At 40.8% G+C, this 27,333-nt stretch overlaps 1 protein-coding gene across 5 annotated transcripts in view; it reads left to right on the top strand.

Annotated features, from left to right (window-relative positions):
- STAG2 (stromal antigen 2) overlaps positions 1–27,333 on the top strand; it is an 80,965-nt gene that overhangs the window by 264 nt on the left and 53,368 nt on the right. The window contains exon 1 of one of the 5 annotated variants that reach the window (XM_049827294.1): positions 1,100–1,363. The exons of the other annotated variants lie outside the window; for them this stretch is intronic. The gene's annotated coding sequence lies outside the window, so the exon portion shown is untranslated. Of the gene's footprint in view, positions 1–1,099; positions 1,364–27,333 lie in introns of those variants that run through there. 5 annotated transcript variants of the gene reach the window in all.

Genomic DNA, 27,333 nt, shown 5'->3' with positions numbered 1-27,333 from the left:
CTCGGGATCGCGGTGCGTGGTTGCGGAGAGAGGCCGGGACGGGGCCCGCGGTCCCCGGGGCCTGCGAGGACGGCGCGGGGCGCTAGGCCGGCTGGCCACAGGGACTCCGCGCAGCCAAGATGGAGGACGGCGGGGCCGAGCCGCGAAAACACTCCAGCCCCCCGCTTCCCCACCCCCCCCCCCTTTCCCAGCGCGGCGGGGGGGGGGGGGGGGGGGGGGGGGACGTGAGCGGGAGCGCGAGTGAGAGAGCGGGAGGGCGCCGAAAGCGGCCCCCGCTGCCCGCCCGGAGCCCCGTTCCTCTTCCCCAGAGCCGGCCGCGGGCAGGCTGGGCCCAGCGCTCGGCGAGCTAAAATGGAGAACCACCTTCTCCTCCTCCTCCTCCCCCCTTCTGCCGAGCCGAGCAGGGGCTGCTGGCAAGATGGAGGACTCGGGCATTGTGTGTGTGTTTGTGTGTGGGCAAGCCGGGCCGGGCCGCTCGGGGGGTGGGGAGGGAGGGGAAGGGGGGGCCGGAGCGGCTGCGGACGGAGCGGGCCGCGCTCGGGGTGTGTGTGGAGGGGGGGGGGGGGGGGGGGGGGGAGAGCGCTGGGCCGCGCGGCGCGCAGGAGAAAATGGTGGGGCGGCTGCCGGTGCCCCGGGGTGGAGTGTCGGGGGAGGCCGGGGAGAGGGGACTCCCACCCCTGACAGCGCTCCCCCTCCTTCCCGCCGCCCAGCAGCTGAGCTCTTCCTGCCAGCCCGCTCCCGGCGCCTTCCCCGCGGAGGAAAGTGCCGAGGGATCGGGGGTTCTCCGCTCTCCGTCTCTCTTGCTCGGGCTCGGCCGAGCTGGGGCAACTCCGGCCGCCTCTTCCCGGGTGACTGGGCTGGAGGGCTGGCGAGAGCGAGTTTCCTCGGCCCAAGTGAGGACGTGGGGACTGACCTGCACTCCCCCCCCCCCCCCCCGCCTCCCTTCGCTGCCTTCTCCGAAAGAGCTAGTGACCTTCCCCCCCGCCCAGCTCGGGGAAGGCCTTTGTGGGGCGAGTTTTCCCCTCCGAGTGACTTTGGGCGAGCTCTTCGGCGGCTGCCCGCTAAGAGGAAGAGTTGTGGCAGTTTCCGTTCGGCTTGCTTCATTTTTTTTTTTTTTTTTTTAATATGTAAAGAAAGGGCGCTTGCCAACTTGTGCCGGGGACGCCCGATGCCGGGAGCCGCGTGTTGCAGGAACCCCGCTGGGCTCTCGCCGGCCCTGGTGGGGGAGGGGGGGAGGAGGAGGAGGAGGAGGAAGAAGAATGCTTCTTACTGGGGGGTTTTGGCGCCACTTTTGTTTTAGATAGTGCTCCTCTGCCCCCTCCTCCTCCTCGGCACGCACTGAACTGAGCTGAACCCTGCCCAGGTAGGAAGCGAGAGCTTTCCTGGTGTTTCTCTCTTTTCTGGCCGCTTCTTTTCTCTGCACGGATTAGAAAAAAAAAAACACCCCAACTACAATCTATACGGTTGTTGCCGTGGTGAGGGACTTGGAGGGACAGGGGAGCGAGGAGCGGAGGAGAGGAGAGCGGCAGCGGATGGCTGGGCTCGGAGGCCCCGTTTTTCGGGTATTCCTCTCTCCCCTCCCGAGCGCATCCGCGGTGCCCGGGGTGTGCTGGCTTTGGGTGCCTGCACCGCTGTCCTCCCCGCCGCTGTGCCTCCCTGGCTTTCCTCTGTCTCCGGTAGCGCTGTGTAATCCGTCCGTCCCGTGGAAATCGGGGACCGACCGACCTCAGGTTTGGTGTTTTTTTTTTTTTTTTTTTTCCCGTCCCGTACCCCCCCCCCCCCCCCCCCCCCCGCCCAAGAACGGGGAGTGAAGGCGCTCGGCTCCCTCTTTGGCCGCTTTTTATTTATTTATTGTATCGCCTCGGCTCTCGCCGTTGTTGTCTTCCCACGGGATGCAGTGTTCGGAGTTAACACAAAGTTTCAATAACCGCCGAGTCCGGTGCTGTAGTTACTGTGGGTGTTTGTGTTGTGGGATTTTTCTTTTCTTTTTTTTTTTTTTAATTACTTTTTGGCAGCCCGGCTAGCACGGCTGCCCCCCGCCCGCGCTGGCTAAGTGCTCTCTTCCCGTGTGCTCCCGCAGCCACACCCTGGCGTGTCCGGTCTCATCAGGCGCCTTATCCGCCGGTGCGTGACCCCGCGTTTTCCCTCGCCTCCCCCGGGAGGAGCGCCCCGGCCCGGCCGGCCGCGGCAGGAGTGCCCGGCGGTAACCCGTGGCGGCCGAGGTTGCTCCGCTCCCCGCTGCCGTCTCCCTCGGTGGGGCCATGTCAGCGCGGCGGTTCGTGCCGGGGGCGGGGAGTCGGGTTACCGAAGTGCGTCACACGCGGCCCCGCCGGGGCCTGCTCCGCCGCCGCCGCCGCCGCTTCGGGCCGTCGCCGCCTCGCCCGCCGCCCATTGGCCAGCGCCCGGGCGGGGAGGCGGCGGCTTCCTCCCGCGCCCCGCGGCGGGCAGCCCGGCTTGGCCGGGCACCTCCGGCGGGCCCACCGCGGTGTGCGCCGAGGGCAGCGGGGCTCGGGAAGCCGGGCGGCGGCGCGGAGGTCGCCTCGTGGAAGTCGGCTTCGCGGGTCTGGCGGGTCGTGTTCGCGGGGGAAGGCGCCTTTTGGATGGCTTCCCTCGACGCCGTTGTACGGCCGGTGTTGTGCTGCCTGGGGGGTTTGGTCGGTCCTGATGTGAACGATCAGAAAGGAGAGTTCCTAGCGTGAGATGTTCCCCGAGCAGAGGTCTCGCTGTTAACTCTCGGCGGCTCGGCCCCGGTGGGCGATTGACGACCTCCTTCTCGTTTACAGTGCTTGGCCATTTGAAAGAACTTTTTCCCTTTCTCATATTCTCTTTTCCCCGAATCCGTCATCTGTCCACGTGTTTGTTGTTATTCCTGGAGCGTTTTATCTGGTATCTAACCGTCCAGGACTTAGGAAATATCCGTGTGCCGGCTGGCTGGTTACAGGCAGGTAAATAAACACCACGAGTGGTTGTGCAATTGACAGACATTAATCTTCGTCTTCTTGGTATTACTTGCTCATTATCCCCAACTCTTTAATTTTGTGGCTAAATCTTGGTGGTGATCAGGCGCAGAATCACAGTGCCACAGGTCTTGAATGGGGCTCTTTGCTGGGCAGTGCAGTTTCTTTTCCCTTATAACCATGATAACAGTTTCATTACAAAACGAAACGGGGTGTGAAAAGACAGCTGCCATGCTGTTATCATAAACCTTCCTCTTTTTGCTGCTTTAAGCACTGGAGCTGAATGGGGTGGAATCCCCATACTGTTCTGATTAATTAAAGTTACACAAAGGAGAAAAATAGAAATTAATTCTCATCTCTAACAGATAGATCTTGCTCTGTAACCGATGGGGCTCATGTGGGTCCTTCTCAGCAACACCAATGACATTTTGTGGAGTCATCTACAGGTGGGTGTTATGCAACCTGTGAGAGGAATCCGTGAATTTCTGATGCTGTCGTTGGTATTAAGCGTAGTAAACTTAACATTGGATGTTGTATAAGCTTAAATTGAAACAAACAAAGAACCCCAGGTGTGGAACTGGGGGGATGGGAGAGACTCCTGTGAAACTTCCTAGCGCTCAGATACCTCCCAAGTTCTGTACTTGGGCCAGAGTTAAGTTTTTGGAACTTTTTCATCCGCTTACAGTTTCAGGAAGATAGTACCGAGTAAAGTCAATAAGCAATGCAAAGGTTCGTTAAACTTGTATTTAGGAAGAGTAGTTAAAGTTTATGTACACATCTTTTTTCTTTTGGCCATAAAGTCTTGATGTTTTACAACCAAAAGTTGAAATTACTTGTTTGAGTAAGTTGATTCAAATTAATGACGCTGTGATATTTTAATATGTTTTTAAAAATTGGGTTCTGTGAAAGGACCAAAAACTGGTAGGTTCATAGCTTATTAAAATATTTGGTTTAAAAATGCTTTGTGCCACTTGAAGAGCATTCAGTTTTTTAAAATAGGAGTATTCAGTTAGCTGACTGTTAAATCTAACTCAAGTTCCGTGAATATATCGCATTCCAGCTTTACGTGTTAAAGTCTTTAAAGGCATAAATGTGCAGAATGAAATAATTTCCACTTGGAAGGAGTGTAAATAGAATTGTCAGTTAAATGCTCTCTTTGGTTTTATTTTGTTTCAGTGTAACTTATCAACAGCAACTGAATTATTTTTAAAAAAAGTAACATAGACAGCTTCTCTTGAATATTACATGCTACTACCGTCTCCTGTAGGAAATAGCTGCAGGCAACAAACCACTTGAAAGTGCGTGCTCTTGTTGGTGGGAGCAACTACATTAGACTTAGTCAAATCATGAAATAACGTTGGTACATCAGAGCATTATGAACTTTTTTTTAATTGGATTGCTCTCTGTCACTTACGGTTCAAATTTAGAGTGATTTGAGAGTCCTCATTTGTCATTTTCATTTGTGGTGTTACGGTCTGGGTTGTTTTGCTGCAGGCAAATGTTATAGAAGAGATTAGGTTTTCTGGAACTTTGTGCCAGCATAAACAGGTTGTATGTTTTACAGAAACCTTAAACACTTCAGTTGCTTGTTTTCACCAAATGAATCCCCAAAAGTAAGCAAATATTTCTGCTGGTTACTTCTGCTTCTTGGTTGTGTTACTGGAATGCTGTGTTTTGTCAAATGAGATGAGGTTATGAACTCTGTGTGATCCGTGCCTACGTTGTGACCATTTCTTCTCCGATTAGTTTGAAGCCTCAGGGAGAGTATTGTAGGTGTGAATTTCCAAAACGGTAATGTTGGTTTTTGGTGTTGAGTCTTTTTGGTTTTGGTTTTTGTGTGTGTGTGTGTGAGGAATGAAGAAAACATACTGGAAAAGGAATGTGTTGTAGATTGTGTCTCTGTCAGCTAGATGCTAGAATTTCCAAGAGCTTCATCTGCTTCAGTAATTGTCTTGTAATGGAAAGAAGTGATTGATAGCAGCCATCAACATATCAGTTTAATATTCTTAAATAAGCTCTGCTCGCTTTCTCAGTATCACTTAAAACATTCGCATTCTGAGAACTTCAGCTTCCTTATGTGAGGCTCATTGACAAAGAAGAGAGAATGAAGTGTTAACTTTGTCCTTGGGAGACTGGGGTGAGCAGGGAGTTGGAGTTTTAGGTTGGAAAATAGGAAGTTTACGCGCGACAAATCTATGGAGGAACGGAAAGAGCTCTCTTCCATATGCATCACCAACACCTAAGTGGTGGCTTACAGCCTTATTCCATTGGTTTAGATTCAACGCCACCCGACGTTTTAAATCGCCTCTGCTTTTAAAGTCAAAGGGTAAGTAAAAATGGGAGTTCTTTACGGTCCCGTAGCGCTCCTGTCCCTGTCCGTCCGGTGGTCCGATGGGCTCTGGTCCTCTTCCTGCCTCCAGACCCTCTGGCCTGTTGGCTGCGGGCAGAGGCGGAACTAAACGGGCAGGTTGCACGTCCTGGTGAAGGTCCTGGGGTCCTTCTCGCCAGGAGGCAGTCGGCAGCGTGCGGAGTTCCTCGCCGCGGTCTGTTGCGGTCGGGGCTCCTGCTGGAGACGGGTGTGGACGGGTCGAGTCGCGGGCGCTGCGGGGCGGCCTGGGGCGTCTCTGCTGCGGGGGCCGGCCCTGCGCCCCAGGGGGCGCTGCCGAGGGCGGGGAAGGGGCTGCGGGGAGGGAGAGCGCTGCTGGGGGCAGCCGGCGGAGGGAGGGAGGCTCCGGGTTCTGCCTCGTTGAAGGAAGGTCGGGAGGGAGAACCTTTTGGTGACCTTGGCGGTATTGCATCGGCGTAAGCGAAGCTTTTGCTCTAGCGTTCGTTTTTTTCTGAAGGGCCGCTTTCTGGAGTGAACCAGTTAAACTCCTGCTCCGTTCTGTGAACAGATTTCATGTTTGAAGATCGGTCCGGTGACTTCCGTTGGCTTTTTATATGGGAGGGGGGGGAGGGGAATTTGCTTTCAACAAGTTGTGTATCTTTGTGGTTTAAGGGTAAGCCTTGAAATCTGAAGTGACTTTTAACAAGGTCAGATATTTACTTACGAGTGATACAGTGAAAACTCCGGGTTTGAGAGTTGGAGATTAAAAATTTACTGTTTAATTGTATGTGGTTTTAATTAAAAATTATTTTCTTTAAGTTTTCTCATGTTGCAGTTCATAAGAATCTGGTTAAGTTGGATTCTTTTTTTTTTGAAAGTAAATACAAAGTAAGGGAAACTTCTGAAGGTGGCCCCCTCATCTAGATCACCACAGACAAGTGTAGGGCTAATGCTGACTTGTTCAAGTCAGGAAGCTTGAGGGGCTGTTGTCTGGCTGGCTTCTATCTTGAGGAGGATGTTTCACTGTTCAGGTACCAACACAAAAACCGTGTTCTCTTTTCTTGATCCTCTCAGTTTGATGGCTGGAATCACTGAGACTAGACCAGTCTTCATCCTAAACCTGATGGGTTATGCCATTGCAATATTTCACAGTATACTCTGTCCCTTTTTAGTATCTCTGTATGTCCAAGTGTTGCACTGTGAAGAAATTCTCAGATCTGTGAGATCTTGGGTAGAGAAGAAGGGAGGGCGAGATGTTTCTGTTCTTTCATCTCACAAGCATTTTCCCTCAACTGGTCACATCTGAGGAGAGATCTGGCACCCAGTTTTGGGGATGGGGGAAGATTTGATCCTCCAAGGTACCCCCTTGACTTTCATGTGACAGTTAGCTTTTCCTAGCCTTTACTGGCTACAGAGTTGTATGGAGGAGCACAGGCACACTCTGTTTTTAAACTTTTTTTATCCCAATTTGAGTCAGAAATGAAGGATGTATAGGACTGCATTCATATGCACTTAGCCTCTTGTCTTATTGTGATTTTGGAGGGAAATACAGTTAGCTGTCATGTAACTGCTTTATCCAGGTACCCACTTTATGTCCCAGTATGTTTTTTATGTTGTCTATTCTGTACATTTTTTTGATTGTGTAACTAGCTGTAACTTGCCCCTCTGGAGGGCTTATTTTTGTAAAAGAATGTAATCAGAAAGAGTGAGTAGATGTAAGAAGATTGGCATATATTGGCAGGTAGATTGTGATGTGTGATTGAGAAGTTAATCACAATACATACCCCAACCCAAGTATCTAGAGATGGGAGCGTGTGTTGGTTGGTTTTGGGTTTGGTTTTTTTTCAGGTAGGTGAATGTTTTATTTTCTTATGGCTCTGAATCTGATGGCTTATTAGTCTTGCCCTTATACAAGCTTTTATGCCTTTTACTTGTCTATGCTTTTGTTTCAGTAAAGGTTAGTCGTTGGATTAGAGTGAGGGAATATGTGTGGCACTAGAATTCATTGGAAGAATATTTGTTTTCTACAGCAGCTTTCTGTTAGCACTTCTGTGTGGCTCCTAGAGAGGAAATTTTTGCATCTGTTCCCATTGTTCTAGGGTTAATAGGGCAAGCCAATGACTTCTGCTTACATTTTGAGAAAGGTCCCAAATGGTGCACGTTGTCATCTAATATGTATGCCTGCAGTGGTCTAGATTGATAAGAAGAATTATAGCTGAAGTCCAAATTTCAGTGTTTTCTACAGCAAAATAATGAAAAGAAATCAAATATACTGCCATGTTAGACAGCACAAAACATTTCCGAAACTACTGACCACTTAAAAAAGAAACAACAAACCTTAGGAATGCGTGTTTTATTTAGTTGGGATTGCATTTCAAAATTGGCTTCGAGTGGCTGCCAAGTTTTGGTGAAATGCTGCTCAACTTCTGGCCAGTGAGTGAGATTTGGGTCATCTGCAGGACAACTAACCTTACCTGCAGGCTTCCCCTGAGTTTCTTCTCCCTACCCCAGTAGCACCCCACTCCCACTGAGTGATGGGCATCATTTAGTGTACGTGCTTGTTAATCCGATGCTTCCTGGGAAGATGTGGTGATGTAGCACATGTAGTTATATGGCAAAGAGGACTTAAATGCAGTTATTTTCCTACTGCCTAATACATGTGATCTGCCTAGAAAGAGATGAATATTTTTGATTTGGAGGTAGTGTAGTTCTTGGTTATGGCTGAACTGCATTTTTTTACTTAACGTAGGATTTCAGCCTAAGTTTTATGAAATAATTATATCTTCCTTGCAGCGTCTCATCTGGGAAAAAAAGATTTGACTTTTACTTTGTTTGCAAATAAAAATAAGCCGTTCAGGATGAGGCTTTTCTGTCTTTCATGCCATTACCTGTTATTCCTTTAGGTAAAACTCCCAGTTCATCCCTTAAGAAGGATCAACTCTGGAAGTTTGGACCATATCAAGTCTTAGTAAGCCGATAATATGCAAGCAGTGTAATTGGCTGATATTATTTGTCGGAGTGTAATCTTCCAGCAGGGAGTGTTCAGTTTGAGGAGAGTTTGTATGGAGTAGGGGTGTGAATATTGAAGATCCGTGGGTTTTTATATGTTACTTTTTTTATCTTACTATGGGCAATTGAAGTTACTAAAAAAACAATGTATGTCGTAAATGTCAGGAACACAGTTTTGTAATTCAAGTAGCGTGCATTTGAGGTGTCTAGTTTTTAATTTGAAGGTGATTTTCTATGACATGACTCCTTGAATAAGATATTTTTTATAGTTATGGATGTAGTGCCCAACTAATTTAATTTGAGTAATAAGGCAGTACATCCTGACCACTGGCAATATTCTTCATTTCACTTCTGATCTTCTTAGAAACAGAGAACTGATTAATTATGATATTTTTTCCAAGGGAGAAAACTGGGGAAACTTGATGGGTTTTTTTTCCAATATGAGAATGACCAATGGCTGCAGTCTATGTCTGGCAGTGCTCTATGCTTCTGGTAGACAAACAGGAAGTAGAATTGATACTGACTATTGTATCTTGATTTAGGGTAAAGAATACAATTTAAATACAGTTGAAAAGGAAACTGTGATATTTATAATTTAACATTAATAACATAAGTATTTTTAAAGTTTTGTTATTTTGTACTGTTTGGGGATGGGAACTATATTCTTACAAGAAAGTTCTGGTTTGGTGTGCTGCCATACACCGTTTTATTTTTGTTGTTGCTTTATGTACCTGTTTGAAAACTATACTTTCTTTTAATTCCACATAAAATAAAGCTTTGCATTGTGGATGGGCAGTTGCTTCCTGGAAGTGATGCCACAATGAAAAAATTACTTGTGTTCTAGGTCACAGAACTGTATTGGAGGGAAAGGCCCTCTGGAGGTCTAGTCCAACCTCCTACTTAAAGCTTGTCCAGTTAGACCGGGTTGCTCAGGAATTTGTCCAGTCAAGTTTTTAGTATCTCAGAGGATGGGGTTTCCAAAATCTCTCTGGCAACCTGTTATGCTGTTCTTATTGGGAGGTCTTTTTTTTATTTCAGGTTTTAAAGTCATCTTAAATTCCTATGAAGATTCATGCCCTTACATTCCCCAGTATATGTTTGGAAAGTATTCCTTGATGATGGAGGCTTTTAAAGCTAATGACCTGGCTTAGAGCTGATTGCAGTTTTTATTGGGAATTATTAGAAAAGAGAGAGAGAGGTGTGAATGGCTACAGAATGTCTTTTTGGTGCCTACTTTCCTCTTCCCTCTGGTCCCATTTACTGTCTTTATTTTTCTGCTGTCCATGCTCAGTTTTCACTACTGTGTCTATGACAAGGTCTTGCAAATAAAACTTCCTTTCCTAAGCATTTACCTCTTCACTTAAGTGTCATTCATACACCGATCAAAATGATTCTTCTTGCGGTCTTTGTATTTAAGCAGTGATATTTTTATTCCTTCTCATAAGTATTATTTCTAGAAATCTACAGTTCATTTGAAACTATGGTAACCAGAAAGGAAAGCTGCACAAGTATCTCTCTTGCATCTGTGGTATAGGTCTGTTGTTACTTGCCTAATAAACGATTGGCCAACAGAAGGTGAAACTGGCTTTTGTGTATTGATTTACCAAACACAGAAGTGGTTTATTAAAGCAAATACTTAAACGATAATGGAAAAATGTTTGGGTTTTTTTTGCATGTGCTGCTGGATTACATTTTTGTCTACAATATTCCATGTTTAAGCTGCTCTTGTTTTATTAAGTGAGCTTCCATTTGACTTTGATAAGCTGTATTTTCAAACCTGATGTATTTATATATATTTGTTTAAAATGTTTATGAATTAAAAAGTATTGCTGACATAGCAATGTCAGTATGGTATATTGTTACTCTACTGTGAGGTAGAACCGATTTTGTAAACTAGTAGACCTGTGGCTTGACAGTTGAAAAATAATCAGGAAAATCAGCCTTTAGGCATTTTATTTCTCTTGCTGCATTGCATTGTCTTTCTGGTTATACTGCTCAATTTTTATTCAGCAATGCAATGGTTTTATGGAAGTTAATAAAGTTGTGACTTAGGAGAGCGTATATTTGTGCCTTACAGCAGTAGTCGCTGCCAAGCAAAAATTTTCAAAGGTGGCAAGACATAGGTTGTATGCATCAGTGTGATATAAAAATGTTAAAAAAAAACATTTTTAGAAACTTTCAGTTTAATGACACTGTGGATAGAAGAAAATACAGTAAGTCATCCTCTTCATAGACAGTGGGTCAGGCGTTAAGATTGTTCATATTCACCCCCAAATGCAAGAGCAGTCTCTGTAAAACCGAATTCTCAAGTTTTTTCCTTTTTGTGCCAAGGGGGTATAAACTCTGTGAAGTGTACCTTGCATTCAGAACTGGTTAGGGAAGTTTTGTTTACAAAGAGGATTTATGCATTCTTGCATAATCCTACAAATGGGTTTAGTCTTCCCCTATCTCCAGTGAAGAGAAGCATGGAAAAATTCTAACAGTTCTTTTGGATGCAAGATTGAGTCCATGTTCTTGGTAGCTTGAGGATTCAAAAAACTTGCTGAAGTTTTTCAATTCCATTACAGTAAGGCCTACTTGACAGTATATAAGGATTTAAGCATCCTAGAAGATGAAATAGGATTACCAGGATGAAGGAAAGTATACCAAGGAAGATGGGAAAGATAGGGAAGTGTAAGAATATGTTGATGGCTTACTAGAACCATTTCAAAAGTATGTTCTGTGTCCAGTTGCATCACCGTGACTTTTTTGTTTCTGTTGTGGAATATGTTGGCATTGAGTTATATAAAGTATAAATAAGTGCTTTTATGTAAAATCTTAATCTTGGATTACATTGTCCTGTCAGATGTGGAAGGTGCAAATGTTTGACTTAAATGTTTGATCAAGTTAGAAATTGAAAAATTAATCATTAAAGCCTTTTGTGGGGGGATCTGGAGGAGAGAAATGAAGCTGGCAATCCACTGAAAATGGAAAGTTGTTTTTTCTGTGAGGGTAGTTGGTGGAGAGACTAAGTTACTTAACTGATACGAAAGAACAGAACTGGACAGTTACGTAACTGTAAGTAATTTTTGAACGTAACTCCATGTGCAGAGTTTCCCTCTTTCACAGTTGTCTTCCTTCCATGCTTGTTCCCTTCAAGCTACTGAAGATGTGCCTTCACCATGTAACAAGGCCAGTTCGATGGCTAGCTGCTCCTAACAGGGTGGTCTTGTCTCTGTCCTGACCGCGTACTTCTGTTGTTTGCCTTGTGCCTGTGTTTTCTGTCCATTTGAACCCCATAGGTGAACTGGTTTAAGGAGCTAAACTGTGAAGAAGAGTAGTTTTCTGTGGGTTAAACCTCTGTGGAGTCAAATGGGTGTTGCTCCTGCATGGAAAAGGATACACAGGAGCTTTTGGCTGGTGAGAATACAGAATTGAGTGGGACGGCCCCTTTCAGTAGATAAAAGTGTCCTATCAGTTGCCTGGTCCAAGAGTAGTGGCAATGTTTTCCGTAACTGTAGTACGAGGAAAATAAAACTACTCCTGCTGTTGTCTGCTGCTTTTCTACCTGATCTTACTATTAAAAACCATTTGGGCAATATGCCAGTTCCAAAAGTAATCCTCTAATCTTTGTAGCGATCTCAGTTTTATCTTTTTTTTTCTCCCCCCCGAAATGTTAGATAGTCTGTCATAGATCAATTAGACCTCTGCAGGGAAATTTAGGACTGCTGTTTATTTGCATTAATTTGTGCAGGCGGGAGGATCATGTACTTTTTTCTTTGGTTTCAGCCTACACACTAGTTAGAATTTGTGCAGGTGTTACTTGGAATGAGATGGAAGGGGTAAGAGAAGCTTTAGGAACAGTTACAGAAGAGTTACCTCCCCTCAAGATTTTCTTCCAGCCTTAGCATGGTTAATCAGATGCTGTTGTCAAAACCCTGCTAGACCTCCTCCTTCATTCAGTTGGATGCTTACCAGCCTGTTGTGGTTAGATCTTATTATGAGCCTTTGCACTCTTGAGTTTTCCGTGGTTTATGGAAGCTGCAGTGCCAGTTCTGTACGTGAGGTCTGTCTTCGGCCTTTTTTTAGAATGTGGACCAACCTATGCAATGATCTGAAGTCTCATCCCTCCCAACTCATCTGCCTCCTAGCTTCTGAGTTTTTGGGGGCATGCTGAGGCTACAGGTCTCATCTCCGGGAGTACCTGATAATTAAACCAGACATATCCTTTTTTAATCTCATAAAATATTAATATTGTCCTTCAGAGATACTGAGAAATAGACCTAATGCCTGAACACATTGCCTGCCTCTCCTCTCTACCTCACTTTAGGCTTAGTTTTCTTCTGCTCTTAAAAGATAGACTAGCAGAGTGTTGTTTACAGTGTGGAATCCTCTGATTTGTTTTTCAACTAGCTAAGAAGATGCCGGCTTTCTTCTTTAGGTGTTCAGGAATAGCCTTACAGCTGATTGATCAGAAACTGTTGCATAGTGATTTATTGCTTAATTCCTCACCATTTTAGAATTTAGATCTGGGTAAACTGGTCCGCTCTAGGCAGAAGCTATGATTTGTTGAAAATAAGCTTCTGTGTGAATAATCAAACTGACAGCTACACTGTAGGCTGTGATTTTCCTTTGCGAAGTTGTAGTCTGGTCAGAAATAACTAGACAACAGGAAAGCCACATGTACAAGGTTTTTGGAGTTTTGTAGATCATTTTAGGTTGCACAGAAGACTATAGAGATTCAGGTTGTTCAGTATCCATTTATATAAGCCATGTTGGAACGGGATTTACTACTTCGGTCTTGAATTTGTAGATGGCAGTGAGCATGGCTAGTGGGCATTGGTTCTCCCCAGTTTTGCAGGTGCTCCTTAGAAGGACTGTTGTGAATATAGCTGCAATTGCCTGAGTGCTCTCAGTTTCTCCTTACTGCTGCTGAAATGTTTCTGTGGGACTTCCCTGCTTGGAGGCATGCCAAAATGAGTGTGTGGGAAGACTTAATACTTGCTACTTACATAGCATTTTGTATGTTCAAAGTCGTCTGCAAATATTAACTAATCTTTATTTAACATTTGAGCCCAATTTCTGTCAGTATAAATCAGTAACAGCCAGTTGTGACCCCTACTTTTTTTTTGATGTCAAAAGAACGAAATGCTGTAACTAGTGTAGTTAAGAATAATCTTTATCATCTTACTAACATACCGTTTTTATCACTCTACCCTCCTGGCTTAGTGTGGTGTAGAAAAAAGTTATGAATAGAGTATAGTACTACTCTTCAGGAGGTCTGTGCATTGTAGGATGCTGACTGCTGGAAAGAATGCCATTTCATTCATTTTGTGTGTGGCATTTCAAGCTTTTGTTTCTGCTATATTAAGGTTTATTTCTTTCCAGTCTGGGGAGCCATAGCATATTCATAACAAGTAATGCTGTGAGAATAATGTTCGTTCTGATCTTGCTTCTTAAGAACTGTCATTCATCTTAAAATGTAGTCTTAAGTAGAAAATTACTTTAATTACTGTATACCTGTACTAAAAAGTTTTAAGATTTTCCCTATCTGTGTTCTGGCATTATAAATGGTAGTTTTCAGTTAACTGATATTTGTTAAATATAACTGCTATGACAGATTCATTAAGCTGTTACTGTTTTGATTACAGTAAGGTTCTCACAACACTGAAACCCAAGTAGCTATGTACATTTTTACTAGGATCCCATACTGTACTTGGAAAATTACTGTTTCGTTGTTTTGTCTATGCTGTTGATGAGCTGTAAATGACTGGCGTGTTGTATGGAAGTATTTTGCTGCAGCAGTGTCTGAAAAATCCGCATATGGATTTAAAGCAAACAGGTTTATAATTCATAAAAAATGCTCCTGTTGAGTAGCAGTTTTTACAGAAAGTTATGTAGTTGTACATTTTAGCTTGTATTACCTAGATTTTCTACTGCTTGTTATTCTTTTGAAGAGATTGTTCAATATTCTTTTGTTCAGGTAGTTTACAACTGTAATAAGCATGAATTTATAAATGTGTGTCTTTGCAAATTGGATGGGATATATTTTCACATTAAGTCTCCTTTCAAAGAGAGGCTTCAGCAGTTCTGACTTAAGCTTCAAGATTTTGTAGTTCCAACTTTTCCTTAGGGAGTTAAACATGAAAATTTGCAAGAACAGGTCTATACAGTAAATTTCCTGCTGGAAACAGTGTGGACTAATGGGAAGAAATACTGAGATCAGGGCCGTCTTGGCGTAGGTGCGGTGCTGTGCTGAAACAGCTCTCCTGTTTTCTGCACCAGGACTGGCCTGGATACTTTTCTGTGGTGGTGTGTTGCATCTTGGAGACACTTACAGAACACTAAGGAAAATGATGTGGTGGGTACGGCGTGTTGATCTTAACCTTTTTTAGCAGAGTGTTGAGAGAGAAATTTCCTAAATTGATGTAAAAAAATTCAGTCTGACAGTAATGTATAGTCCCTCGGAATATATAGCTTGCAGAATTTTGAGAACAAAATTCTCTTAGTCTGAAAGCAAGTTTGAATTCTAACTTGTAACACAGTAAAAGCTGACTAAATTTCAGAAAGTCTATAGAAGGTGGTGTAATGTTTTACTTCCTGTTATTTTTTGTCTTTGACCAAACAGTTCACCAATTTTAAATTGGTTGTTACATATTAATTTGCTGTTGAGTTTCAGGTAATGAGGTTTTGAGTTTTAGTTAATGAGGTTTTCTTTGTTTGTTGTAAAGTTCAGTAGCTTTAGAAATTAAATGGCTCTCGGGCTTTTGACCTTCACTAAGTGTCAAAAATGTAGCTAGCTTTTTGAGAAAAGTAGTGTTGTACAAAAATCAGTAGTGTGCATAAGTATCCCACATGCAGGCCTAGTACTGTTCTAAGAATTCTTCTGATCTTGGTTAGAATGGAATAAAACTGTTATTTCTGTTTGATTATCATCTGATAAAATGTTAGTCAAAACAACTTGGGTATGAATGCAGTAAAAAAAAATACTGTTTGTTTTCTGGTAATGATGTTTTTTGGCATGATTTTTAGAAGCTACAGATCAATGAAAAAAATCATTAGAAATAGAACTAGTTCTCATTACATACACTTAGGGTATTAAACTACTCACTGGTAAGTGCTGCGTGTGGTTGAATAAAGTTAGTCCTGGCTTTGTACAGAGTAATGTCAGATTCTAATCATGTCTGTTATGCTAAAGAAACATTGTAATAGTAATGGATTATAGAACCTAAATGAGACCACTCTTGGCCGTACTTGGTGAAATGAGCTAGTGGTTCCCTGTTCAGCAGGGGTGTAACATCCTTCTATTTCTGTCACATCTCTGCTGCTTTCATTGCCATTTTATATAGGGTTTAGGCAAAGGTGATCAACTATTGGCTTGTCAGGTCATTGATTCAGACACCACAAAACAGAGTGAGTTATGAGTTTGTTATTGTTGGAAAAGGAGCCTGTTGCGGCCAGGCTTTTGCGTTTCATAGCTGGCTAGATAACACTTGGTACTGGCATTTGGGTGCTGTACTAAGGATGCATCATAGTGCTATAGCCAGAGACGATAAGCTAGATTTGGAGCAGTGTATGGCAACTTTTCAAGCAGTTGTAGCCTACCAAAACAGTATAGACATCTCTTTTTTTTTTTTAGTTTCGACATAATTTGACAGTCGATCATGTCTGCTGTAGCATCTTACTCATTTGGAAAGAGCTGTTTTCTTGCACCAGCCACAGGACTCTTGTTGAGCTAGCTTAACCTACTAAACTGTTGGAAAGCTAATTCATTCTAAAAGAAATTAATAGATTGTTGCTGAACAAAGGGTCTGACAAGTGCCCTTGACTGTGAGATATGGCCAGAAGTAAATGCAGGGAGAAGGGGGCAGTGGGACTGTTCCTTTCACCAGTAGCAACCCATCTATTGTATTGTATTATCAAACTACTGTGGTTATTGTCTGTAGTTTCATTATTTAGCAAAAAAGAGGATAGATACAGTTAATGCAATCTGTTAAAATTGGTATAAAATGTGCTCTCAGTTGATAATTGAAAGGAATACTGGAAAAAAAAATTATTGAAATTACTAGTACTTGGCCGAGTTGTTTCCATTGAACATCTTGCTTTTCTAAAGGTGAATAGCAATTAGAGAAGGCATAGAAAAGGCAAAGATTGTGAAATAGGGAAGTAAGTGGAACTGCTTAAGTTTTAAAAAAGGACTTTGTGTAATGTGTGTGTAATGCATAGAATGGTTTGGGTTGGAAGGGACCTTAAAGATCATTTAGTTGCAACCTCCCTGCCATGGGCAGGGACACCTTCCACTAGACCAGGTGATGCATTTTATATTCTAAATTTTCAATAATAATAACAACAGTGAAACCTTTAACTGCTGGAAAGCATGATGGTTTTAACTATCTACTTAATTTTTAGGATTTGGTAGTTTCTGCACAGAAGACTTAACAGTGACATTTACAGTTGAAGGGTACATGTTGCATGTTGTACATTGGGACTTGTGTATCACAATATCGTAGAAGATAGTCTAGAGTGTTAGAAATCTGGGGTATCTGTTCTCAGACTGCTAAAATTTTACCATATTGTTACTTCTATTTAAGTGGTTCTCTGGAGCCACTAGTCTGGGAATAGATTATACTCCAAATAAAATAGAGGAAGATTCTGTAGTTTATTCAGGGAACATGTAGATGATGGAAATTATCACATAGACATGTCAAACAGTATAAGTTGCATATTGCTGTGAAAATACTGCTATTTTGAGCATCATACAAAAGCTTAACTATTGCAATTGTCGCGTTCAGAAGCAATGTAACAAATCAGAACAGTTAATATCATTTCAGGATAATAAGCAATAAGCAAAAAATATTATTGGCATGCAAAAAAGTTACTTGAAAAATGTATTTCACCAGTGTTGTTACTAGATCCTCAACTCTTGAGAAGGCAATGCTAAGGAATGTCTTTATACGGATATACATGGAATGAGATCAAAAGGAGAGGGAAAGAAGTTGTTTAGTTTGAGAGAAATATAAATTACCAAGAAATAGAATTGTAAAAAATGGCAAGAAAATACTTGTTTAAAATATTTTAATGATACAGTATAATCATAAATTAGCATTGAAGAAAACGCAAACTTAAGGCAGTAAGGAGTGTCTTTAAGGAAAATGTAGTAGAAGGTATTTGGTAACATGATTGGAAATACTATTTTGCATTGCTGTTGGGTATGTAATACAATATTTTGGTTTGTTATGGTCTATATTGGTTGTACTGGACAAATAATGTGTTTATTTACTCTTGGAGGTTCTTCATCCTGCTGTGTAAGTTAGGGTTGATTTTCTTCTTAAAATACCATTTAAGTTGAATACTTCAGAGTAACAGTGACGTTTGAAGCTATGTGCTCTGTGCCACCTTTTGCATCTTTTCTCCCCCCTTCCCCTTTTTCTCCATTCCTGCCCCCCCCCAGTGTTCTTTTAAAGAAAGCACTAAATTCAACCAGTGCTTGATAAAGTAAGGGCTTTCATTGTCTGCAGTACTGGTTTTAGTATTGCTTCAGTTAGGCGATGTTTTTATAATTGACAAAACAATCATATTTTGGTGCCCATCCTTTGTGAAAAAGGCCTGGCAGCACTCGATAAATGTCAATGAATCAAAAATGCCACAGCTACGTGCTAGGAAGGTGCTAACTTGTTCTGCCTATTTGTAAAATTAACCTATAATTCTCAGACAGGTTTAACGATGAATCGCATATCTTCTGTCCAGGACAGATCTGGCATTATGTGTTTGTGCAAAATTATCAGAAATGTAGTTGTATGCCTCAGTCTAATACATGTCAAGTTTTCATGACTGGGTGATCTGGTGCTACTACTTTGTCCAAGTATAAACAACTGTGGTGTCACTGTCAAAGGACACTTGCAGTGTACTTCTATGTCCTGTAGGCAGAGGCGGCAGATGTTTATGCAGAAACCTGGAAGATGGTGTGATTTAAGTATCATGCTGCAGTTTTTGACTGCCCTGTAAATTAGATCTTCCTGTGCTTAGACTCTTCCTCTGGTGACTTAATTTTGGAATAAGACGGTTATTTATTTTGAAAATGCTGTACAGTTACTTAGAATAGACTGGGTTATTCTTCCCCTGAGTGTTGTTCCTTGTGGACTGTAAATGATGACAGTATAGGTGAGTATACCTGTTGGTGTGCGTTATCTACCTGTATCGCTTTATGCGGTACAAAATGAAATTCATAACTTATGTATTGTTGAAGTTTCTAATAATTGTGAATTATTACTAGAATACTAAACTTCTCTTCATTGAGAGCCTAATTAAAATAAAGGCACAAGATATTGCAGAAAAGTCAGTACTACTAATTTTGCTTGATAAAGAGTAAATTGTATGGTAGGTAAACACTGTCCGTTTCATAATGGCTGAATATTAATTGTCTTATTCTAATTTGGTAGCAGTTACCTTCCTGAAGTAATTCTTTATCCATGCCATTTTTATTTGTTTCCTACTTCCTCATTCCTGCCCCCACATATTTAGATTTATGAGTAGCATCTGTCTTTTAACACTGTTAACTCCTCTGTCTTTTGGAATTCTCTGAAAGACATGGTAGTGCTGCCCTATTTAATTGCATTAAAAAAAATATATCTTTTTCTTGCATTGATGTTTGCTAATTCTTCTTGTGAGGTAAGTGGTCTTCAGCGCAGCAAGTAGAAATGGAAGTTGTCAATAATGGAGAGGTAGGCTAATGGGTCCACATTAACAAGTACCACTGACAAGGCATAGGAAAGTCAACCAGGACCTTTAAAACAAAAAACCAAAAACCAAAAAAACCACCTGCTAATCTGAAGAAGGCCTACGGGACACGCTGGTTTTTAGGGACCCATCCATATCTATGGAAGTAGACTTGTTCACTTAGTACTAGTTAAGACAAAAGGCTGGAAAGGGAGAAATAAAATGTTTCCTTGTTTTTGTGTCACTCACTATTATTTGGTTAGATGGGCAGTTTCCTGTGAGTGTTGTGTTACAAAGGCTTTTTTTCCCTTTTTTTTTTGAAATCTATTGTTAGGCTTCTGTAGATTTCCCTACCCGTAGAAATGTGAAGGCCCAAAATCAATTTAGTGATAAATTCAAGTTCATAAAGCAGTTCTTGGAATAAAATTTCAGTTTGCTCCTGTATATATTGATGGAGAGGATAAAACCCAAGCATTTTTTTCACTATCTCAGGAAAGGTTTCCACATTAGACCAGTCAACTCTAATTGAAATGATTAATTACTTTGGAGTGAGAAGTACAGTATTGCACTCTTGAATAAATGTTTCTAAGATATTTTCTATTAAGATTTTTTTTAATGCGTACTATTTCTAATCTAACTTGGACATGCAATATTGTGTGCTCCATAAACTGTGCTGTGAAAACCCATGCTTAGAAGAGTGGTTGCTGAAGGCCACAGATAAATTGGTGAGCGGGCATGATGACGAGTTCTTAAGGGAAGTGGGGTTTGTTAGGGTTAAGTTAAATGAGTGTTGTAGTTCCTGCACTTGCGCAAAGCTAGTGGAGGAATTTTAAAACAATGCGTGAGTGTTGGTGATCTTGCTGTTGGTTTTATGTAGTTTTGGGGACGGAAGCTTAAAAGTGGGATGTGCTATAATGTTTCAGTTGTTCTTCAGAGTAGCCAAAGCCACCTTGGTAAGTTGACTGTAGTGGATGGTCATCCAGTTCCTTATGCTTTGGCCAACCATATTTAACTGTTGCATTTCTGTATACAGTATACCAAGCTTAAAGGACTATTTTAAAACTCATATCCCTCCAAGAAATCCACTAATTGTCATTAGCATTTGTTCTTGTGTTTTCCTGGGAAATACACTGGTGACCAAACGTGGGAAAAAAAATAGTATGTATTTGGGTTTGGGTTCTTAATGTTTCTTCACATGACTAAAGCATGTGAGATTCAAGTAGGTAGCCTCTAGAAAAATGTTTTGGATTCCACAGTATTCTTAGCAACTTAGCAGCTTAAATTTAAAAAAATCATTTTTCTTGCCTTACACCATTGGTTGAGAACACCACAGCTTTTTCAGGGAACAATACAAAGCTTGCCTTGTCTGAAGGGTAACTGTTAGGTTAATAGCCTGTTTTAAGGAGTAAGTTTGGTATAGTTAAAAGGTTGTCTTTTTAAAATAAATAATGGTTACATATTTGCAAATATTTGTGGTGGGCAACATTTTTAATATATACGCATTCCGCAAATGGATTTCACTGGACATCATTTTGCTTGTAGTGTTAGAACCATGACAGAGCTTTTCTTACTAATGATTGATAAATCAGCTGAGGAGTTACTGCCTAGATTTATACTTTGACTACCTGTACTACATGTGCTTGTAGGATTTTTAGTTCATTAGAGAAGAAACGCAGAAGCCTTCCAGAAGTTCCAAGCAATTGTCACAGGTTAAAGTGAGATTTAAAAAATTGTGTAAAAATGTGTAGCTCCTGATTTCCTCCTGATCAGTAAGGGATCATCAAGGATGTAGGAAGCCCGTGCTACAGGGGCAGATAGATCGATTGTTAGAGATGCAAGTGTGAGTGCTGTCTGTATGTTAATACTCAAGAAGGTTTTGAGAACTAGATATCTGTTACGATGCATTGTCCTTTTTCTTTCTTCCCACATATGAAAGTATAGGCAGCACTGAAGCAGACGTAGTAGAAATTTTGGCTACTATAAAATGGCTGGGGGAAGATCAGAAAGATGTTACTTTTTATTCCAGTTCTACAGTTTTCCTTGGGCTTTGGGTTGTGGGTGTTCATTATTCTTTCTGGTTTCAAGCTGTTTTACTGGAAAACAGATAACCTGTATGCAGTGTAAAAAATGTTCTCATGTGTAAAAGTGTGAAAGGTTTGACTGGAAATAAGTATATTAAATTATAATATTCTCAATCTTTATTAAAATACTGCTTTTCATGAGTGATGCTATGTCTGTATTAAAAATACTCAAATATTGGTATTTCCTGTGAAAGAGGGGAGTTTTGTTAATTGTGACTTAACAAATGTTTTTAATAGAAAGTTCTTGTCACTTGTGACAAAATGCACGTGCATCCCTTCTTTGATGTGATTGAGGGAACTAGAATACTGCAGTATTGTTGGTTTGGTTTTTGTTGGCTTTTAGCTGCTCAGGTTAATGCAAGTCATGTGGTCTTTCACTTTTTTTCCTCTCTCACTAGCAGCGTGGGGCGATTGTTACCTGCCTGTGCGTAGCTAGATATACGTTATTGATGCTGCTTTAATCAACCGTAAGCAGTTTCTAGAGAACATCTTGAAGACATATTGTTTCCTTGGGGATTTATTGCGTTTGCAACATCACACCTCTGATCCTGCTGCTTACAGAATATGATTATCAGCCATTAGTACTGAATATTTAAGCTTGGTCACTACATAGTGTTCCCCTTCTCATTTGTGATTTCTGTCCTGCTCATTATTAAGGATCTGTCTCTACAGTGTTTAGTCTTTATGACTTCTTTCATGCGCTGTGGTTTTTTTCCCCCTGTACTCGTTGTTCTAGTGTAAGTTCTGTCTAGTTTTTAGTCTTGCTGACAGAAATGTTGATAGATTTTCACAAAATGTTTTTTTCTACAAAACGTTTTTTTCTTAGTTTTCCTAGGAAAGATAAAAGTTCCTTCCTTTTTTCTAGTGATCAGTCAGTCTCTTAAAGAAGATACTTAAGATAGGCGCTTTTTATTGTTTCTCCCCCCCCCCCCCCCCCCCCCCCCCCCAGTCTTGTGTGCTCCAGACAACTGAAAAATCACATCCAGAATTTCTGGGTTTTGCCTTCCTGTTGCCTAGATGAGAACTGTTAACAAGTAGCATGTCATATTGCACATTAGAGGCTGTGTGATACAGGAAAACATCAAATGGTGTTTCAACCCTGATAGTTTAAATCTTTTTTTTCATTTGTTTTTGCTTGTTACTTACAGCATACACCCTTATTGTCATACTTTGTTTACATTCTACTGCTGTGCTGGAGATGAACATGTTTCAAACCACTGCTGGTTATATAAAATGAGATTGTGATTAATTATAAATAATAACATGAATTTAGTCTGTTATTTTAATGTAAATTTTGGGAACGGTAAGTCTCAAAACTTAAATTTGTTCTTTTTGTTTATCATAGTGTATGAATCTTGATGTGTTAATTGGTGAGAGATTTCATTTAGATAGGCAGCTGGGGAACTTTGTCTTCTCTCCCTTGACAAATACTAGCTTCCATTTTGAACAAGAATACTGTTTTGGTAAAGGGGAACCATTTAATGGCACCATTTTACGCTAGTGCTTGAGGGTTGTAAATATCACTATCCAGCAAATACTCGGCGATTTCTTGAGCTGGAAATTGCTGCTTGTGTTGCTCCAAGGAGTCACCTCATATGTAAAGTGAATTGCTTGATAAGGACTTCACTTTCTTCAGGGTTATTGGAGGAAGTGAAAATATTTTGGTATCTGCTTCTGGAAATAATGCTGGACAATTGTCTTTTTCTCTGCAAAATGATCTTTGCCCTTCTATTTACACTTAAGGAAATTGATTCTTGGGAAGTCAGGTGAAGATATGTTGATATCATTACATTTCTCAACTTATAGTGTACAGTTTTACACCTATCAGTCAAAACAACTTTAATTTTCTCTCTAATGTGTTCTTTTGCGGAGTTTGAGGGGACTAACTGTGATTGCAATTCTAAAATGTGTATACTCAGTTGGGCTGTGATACAGAATTAAATATAGAAATACTGTAATGTAAAGAATGATTAAACCTTCATTGCAGTAGAATGTAACTTGTAGCCTGTAATCATCATACGTTTAATAACATCATTATATGCTCTGATAGAGAATGGCATACAATTATTTTGCTTGGGAAGAAGAGATAAGTATTTGTATATGCTACAAAGAAACGTGATGACATTCTGTTAGGCCTAAACCAGTAAGGTGTCCTTTGTGGATTGGCTTTTTTTATAGTCAGCGTAAAATGCCAGAATTATTTCCTTAACTATGTCCTAGGTGTTAAGAGTTGTATGCATTTATTTGTGAGAAAGCTGTGTGAACAACAATTTTGATGGAGTACATTCTCTGTATCGCTAGTATGAGGGTGAAAAGGCTTCTTCAGAGATTGTCACTGGTAGTATGTGTGTACTGTGTACATTCAGTGCTAGGACTTGCTGTCTAATCTTTAACACCATGCTTTCTTATTTTTATTGATACACATGGATCTTAATTGGAGTTAATTCCCTAGGAGACCTGTGCAGAGTTCTGTAAATCGAGTTATATCATCTCTGGTTCTTGTTAAAGCTTTTTTAATTTCTCAGATGGTGTTTGTGTTTTGTCATTTTATTTTGCCGTTGAAGCAGCTGTGACTTCGTCATTCTTGTGCTTTAGTCCTTCAAATGCTCTACCTGTGTTCTTAGACCTTAGTTACCATGTAAGTTAAGTTCACAAGTAGCTAATAACTGCTTGTTCTGTCCGTCATCCGTCTTCTCTGGCCTTTTTAAAGGTTCTGTGTTGCTGCCTGGCTTCTTGTCTGCTGGTCTTGCCTTTGTTCCTTCAGCTAAGACTTGCAGAAGAGGAATTTTACTAGTTTGTGGCCTAGCAAGTGTATCTTGTTATGATCAGCTACAAGAAGTGCTTACATACCTTTCTGTTTTTTTTTTCTTCTGCCTTGTTTTCTTAGTGGGCTATGTATTATACCAGATTCTGTGGTTCTAGAGTAGTTTTTATGCTTAGCATATAAAGTCTTAAGTTAATTCACACAGTAATAAAATTTATGTTCTGTAATTAATTTTTCTGGCAGGCATCTGTTTCACAGTAATGAATTGGTAGCAGTTCCTAAAATGTCTGTTGACTGTCTAGAGAATTGTAGGAAAGCTGGCATTTTAAAATATTTCTCATAACTGAAAGAAGTGGGCAGCTTTATATTAACCCATCTTTTCTTAGAAAAACTTCCAACTGAACTCGTCTCTATATATAAAAAAAAAAAAAGGATAGTATTTCTCTTGACCTCTGAATTTAAAGGGTAGTTACTTTCCCTTAATCTCAAAACCATCCTGAAATTAAATATAATATGCTAAGGGTAGAGATAATAGTTGTTTCTTTTACCAAACATCCCCTCCCCCCAACTTGCCCCAAAACCCAACCCCAAAACAAACAACCAAACAAAAAGTGGGGCTTGACATGGTGTTATCTATCATCACTGTTGCCTCTTCAACTCTTAACAGCAGTTGAAAACCATGGCTCTGATAGCAGGTTCATTTTAGGTTGCTTGCAAGACTAAATTCATAGCATTTAATGATCTAGGATTTTCATACCCTAGGGCAGGATTATAGTAAGTGGAGGTCAAGCTGAACAACCGCCAGACCTAATTTACACTTGGATAAAAATGTTCTTGTCTAACAATTAGATTGAATGTTATTATCTCTTTCCCTAACTTCTGCTAAAATTTGGTTTGTGTTGTTTCAAGACGAAGGCGGTATAATGCCAAGAAAGCATCCTCTGAATGGAGCATTAGTCTCACCTTTTGAGCTTACGAAATTGCGCAGGATCAAGTATGCATATTAGTGCCCTAGCATGCTTGTTGTGGAGAGGTTAGGGGACTTGCCCCAAATAGAATGTTTTCTTAATTTATAAGCTCTTCGTAATATGATGTCTGCAAGAATGCAGCAGTGATGCTGAAACGGGGAAGAAGAAATCTTGGAAAGATGTGACATCTTTGATATTTACATTTGAGTCTTCCAAGACTGATCTGATAAATGTGTTTCAGTGGGATTATTACAGTTACTTCCTCAGATCAGCTGATTTATTAGTAACCTATGTCTTGCCACCTATGTAAGAGATCATGACCAAAATAATGAGGGTTTTTCATATAGGTTAGGTGAGGAATTAAAACCTTACTCTGAAACATTAAAACTGATTACACTTAGTTGTATATGGGCAAACAAAAGTAAAGGCAAGATGGTAAATATATTTCAGTCAAAGCATTGTATTACCGTAACTAAACATTATGTGTAGCTATTTTGTCAGGTGATGTTAACTTCCAGTGGCATGCGTGTATAGGAATTTCCTTTAAATTTTAGAAAAATTTGAGTGCAAACTTATTTGAAATAAGATACTATACTTGTAATCCTGATTAGCAGTACAACAGCATGAGAATTCTATACTGCTGATTTATTATAAGAGCAATTCTAAACATTAAGTGGCTTTTTGAATAAGCAGAACACTAAGTTGGCAGTTTGCATTGTAAAGAGTAATGTAAAGAGATTAGTATAACATAGCTTATTGCTGATCCAGTGTTCTTATGAAATCAGTGCCTGGGGCATTAAAATCATGAGTTGAAAAAAAATTGGTGCCTGATGATACTTAAGTATACTAGGTTATTTTTTGTATGAAGGTATTTTAAATGTGCATGAACCCTAATCCAGTTACTTAATTTTTAGTCTCTTCCCTTTTCCCATAAGGAGCTGTGGACTTGTAAGTAGTAGATGATTTTGCAGCATCTTACCAGGTGAAAAACTACTTCTTTGCCATTAGATGTTACGATTTGATGTTGGAATCCTGAATGGTGATCACAAGCTATTGGTAAAAATAATTTATGAGAAGAAAATTTGTTAGCCATAAGTAAGGGTGGAGTCTGCTGAGTTCAACACAGGAGTAATAAATAATTACGTAACTGATGGCTGGCTAATTAAGTCAAAGAAACACTGCTCTTGAATAAGTAGTTAGGGCAACTGCATAACTTAATATGGGGAATTCAGCTAGATTTAATTTTGTATTTCGGAAATCTATATGATTTAGAGAAGGTATATTGATTACTTCATCGCATCATTGTACAATGTAAAATGGAGTAGAAAGATCAAAGTAATCTGAAAGAGGAATTACCTGTTTTAAATAATCCCTTTTCTGTCCAACTCTTTAAAATAGTTGGAATTATTACTTACTGAGAAAAGTCAGAGAAACTAAAATAGGACTGAAAGAGCCCTGTACACTTGGCAGTTGAGAACACAACATACTGTTGAGTTATCCATTTCTCATTTGAGTGTGGGGAGATGGGGGATACGTGTTTGGTACCAAAGAGAGGAAGAGAAACCTGTGCTTAAGAGTAGGAATGCAGTTAATTATGAAACCACAACAATTGTTGGGGAAGATGTGGTGACAGATACAGCACTTGTCATCTAGCAATTCTTGTTTAAATAATTAGAGGTAATTTCAAACTGATAAGTCAAATATGATCAACAACTGAAAACCACAAGATGATACAGTTCAGATAATAAATTAAAAGCTGAAACTACAGTGAGTGAATGAAGCATTTTTCCATGCAGTTGATGAACAACTCTATGTTTTGATAATTGTCCTCTGGTGACTTCTGCCATGGCAGTTAGGTTTTCCATCCCTCTGTTGGGAGGTAACGAAAGTCAGCAAAATGGGATTTGTCACCTCTTTAGTCCTCCGTATTTGCAGTTCAGAATATTAGCCTTAATTGTCAGTGAAGATGAGCTGTCATTAATAGATCTAACTGTAAAGTAGAGCATATGAAATGTGAAAAATTGTTCTCTTTGGTGTTTTTTTTTCCTCCAATGGAATGATAATATTTGATCTAGTTAGGTTTCCCCCCGCCCCCCGGGTAACAGCCTGTTTAGGAGTCCTAGAAAAGGGTTGTTCAGCAGTAAATTTTTCTGAATTTGCCACACAGAATCACAAGTACTAAACTGCTGTATGAATTAAAACACAGCTGCTGTAAATACAGTCAACACTGCAATTAAATGTTATTTTATTTGTACTTGCCAACTAACTTCTATCAGAGAAAGATGGTTTTTGGTATGCCTTGTGTTAAAGGAGCTAGTAAACGATGATGACTAAAAGGAGGTTCTTTCTGCGTTTAAGATACGGTAAAAACAATAGCTTGAATTCTTTGCTTATGCCCAAGATTGCATTTTTGTCTCAGCTGTAAGGAAGGGAAAAACTGCCCAAGCCCTCAGCATTTAGCATGTGAGACTTGTTTCATCTGCTGGAGGTGAGGGTATTAGCAAGCAATTGGTACCTCGGAGTCCTAGAAATC

Source organism: Accipiter gentilis, chromosome 24 (genome assembly GCF_929443795.1).
Source record: "Accipiter gentilis chromosome 24, bAccGen1.1, whole genome shotgun sequence".
NCBI lineage: Eukaryota > Metazoa > Chordata > Aves > Accipitriformes > Accipitridae > Astur > Astur gentilis.
The sequence above is the reverse complement of the archived record's forward strand: the minus strand, read 5'-3'. Positions and strand labels throughout refer to the sequence as shown.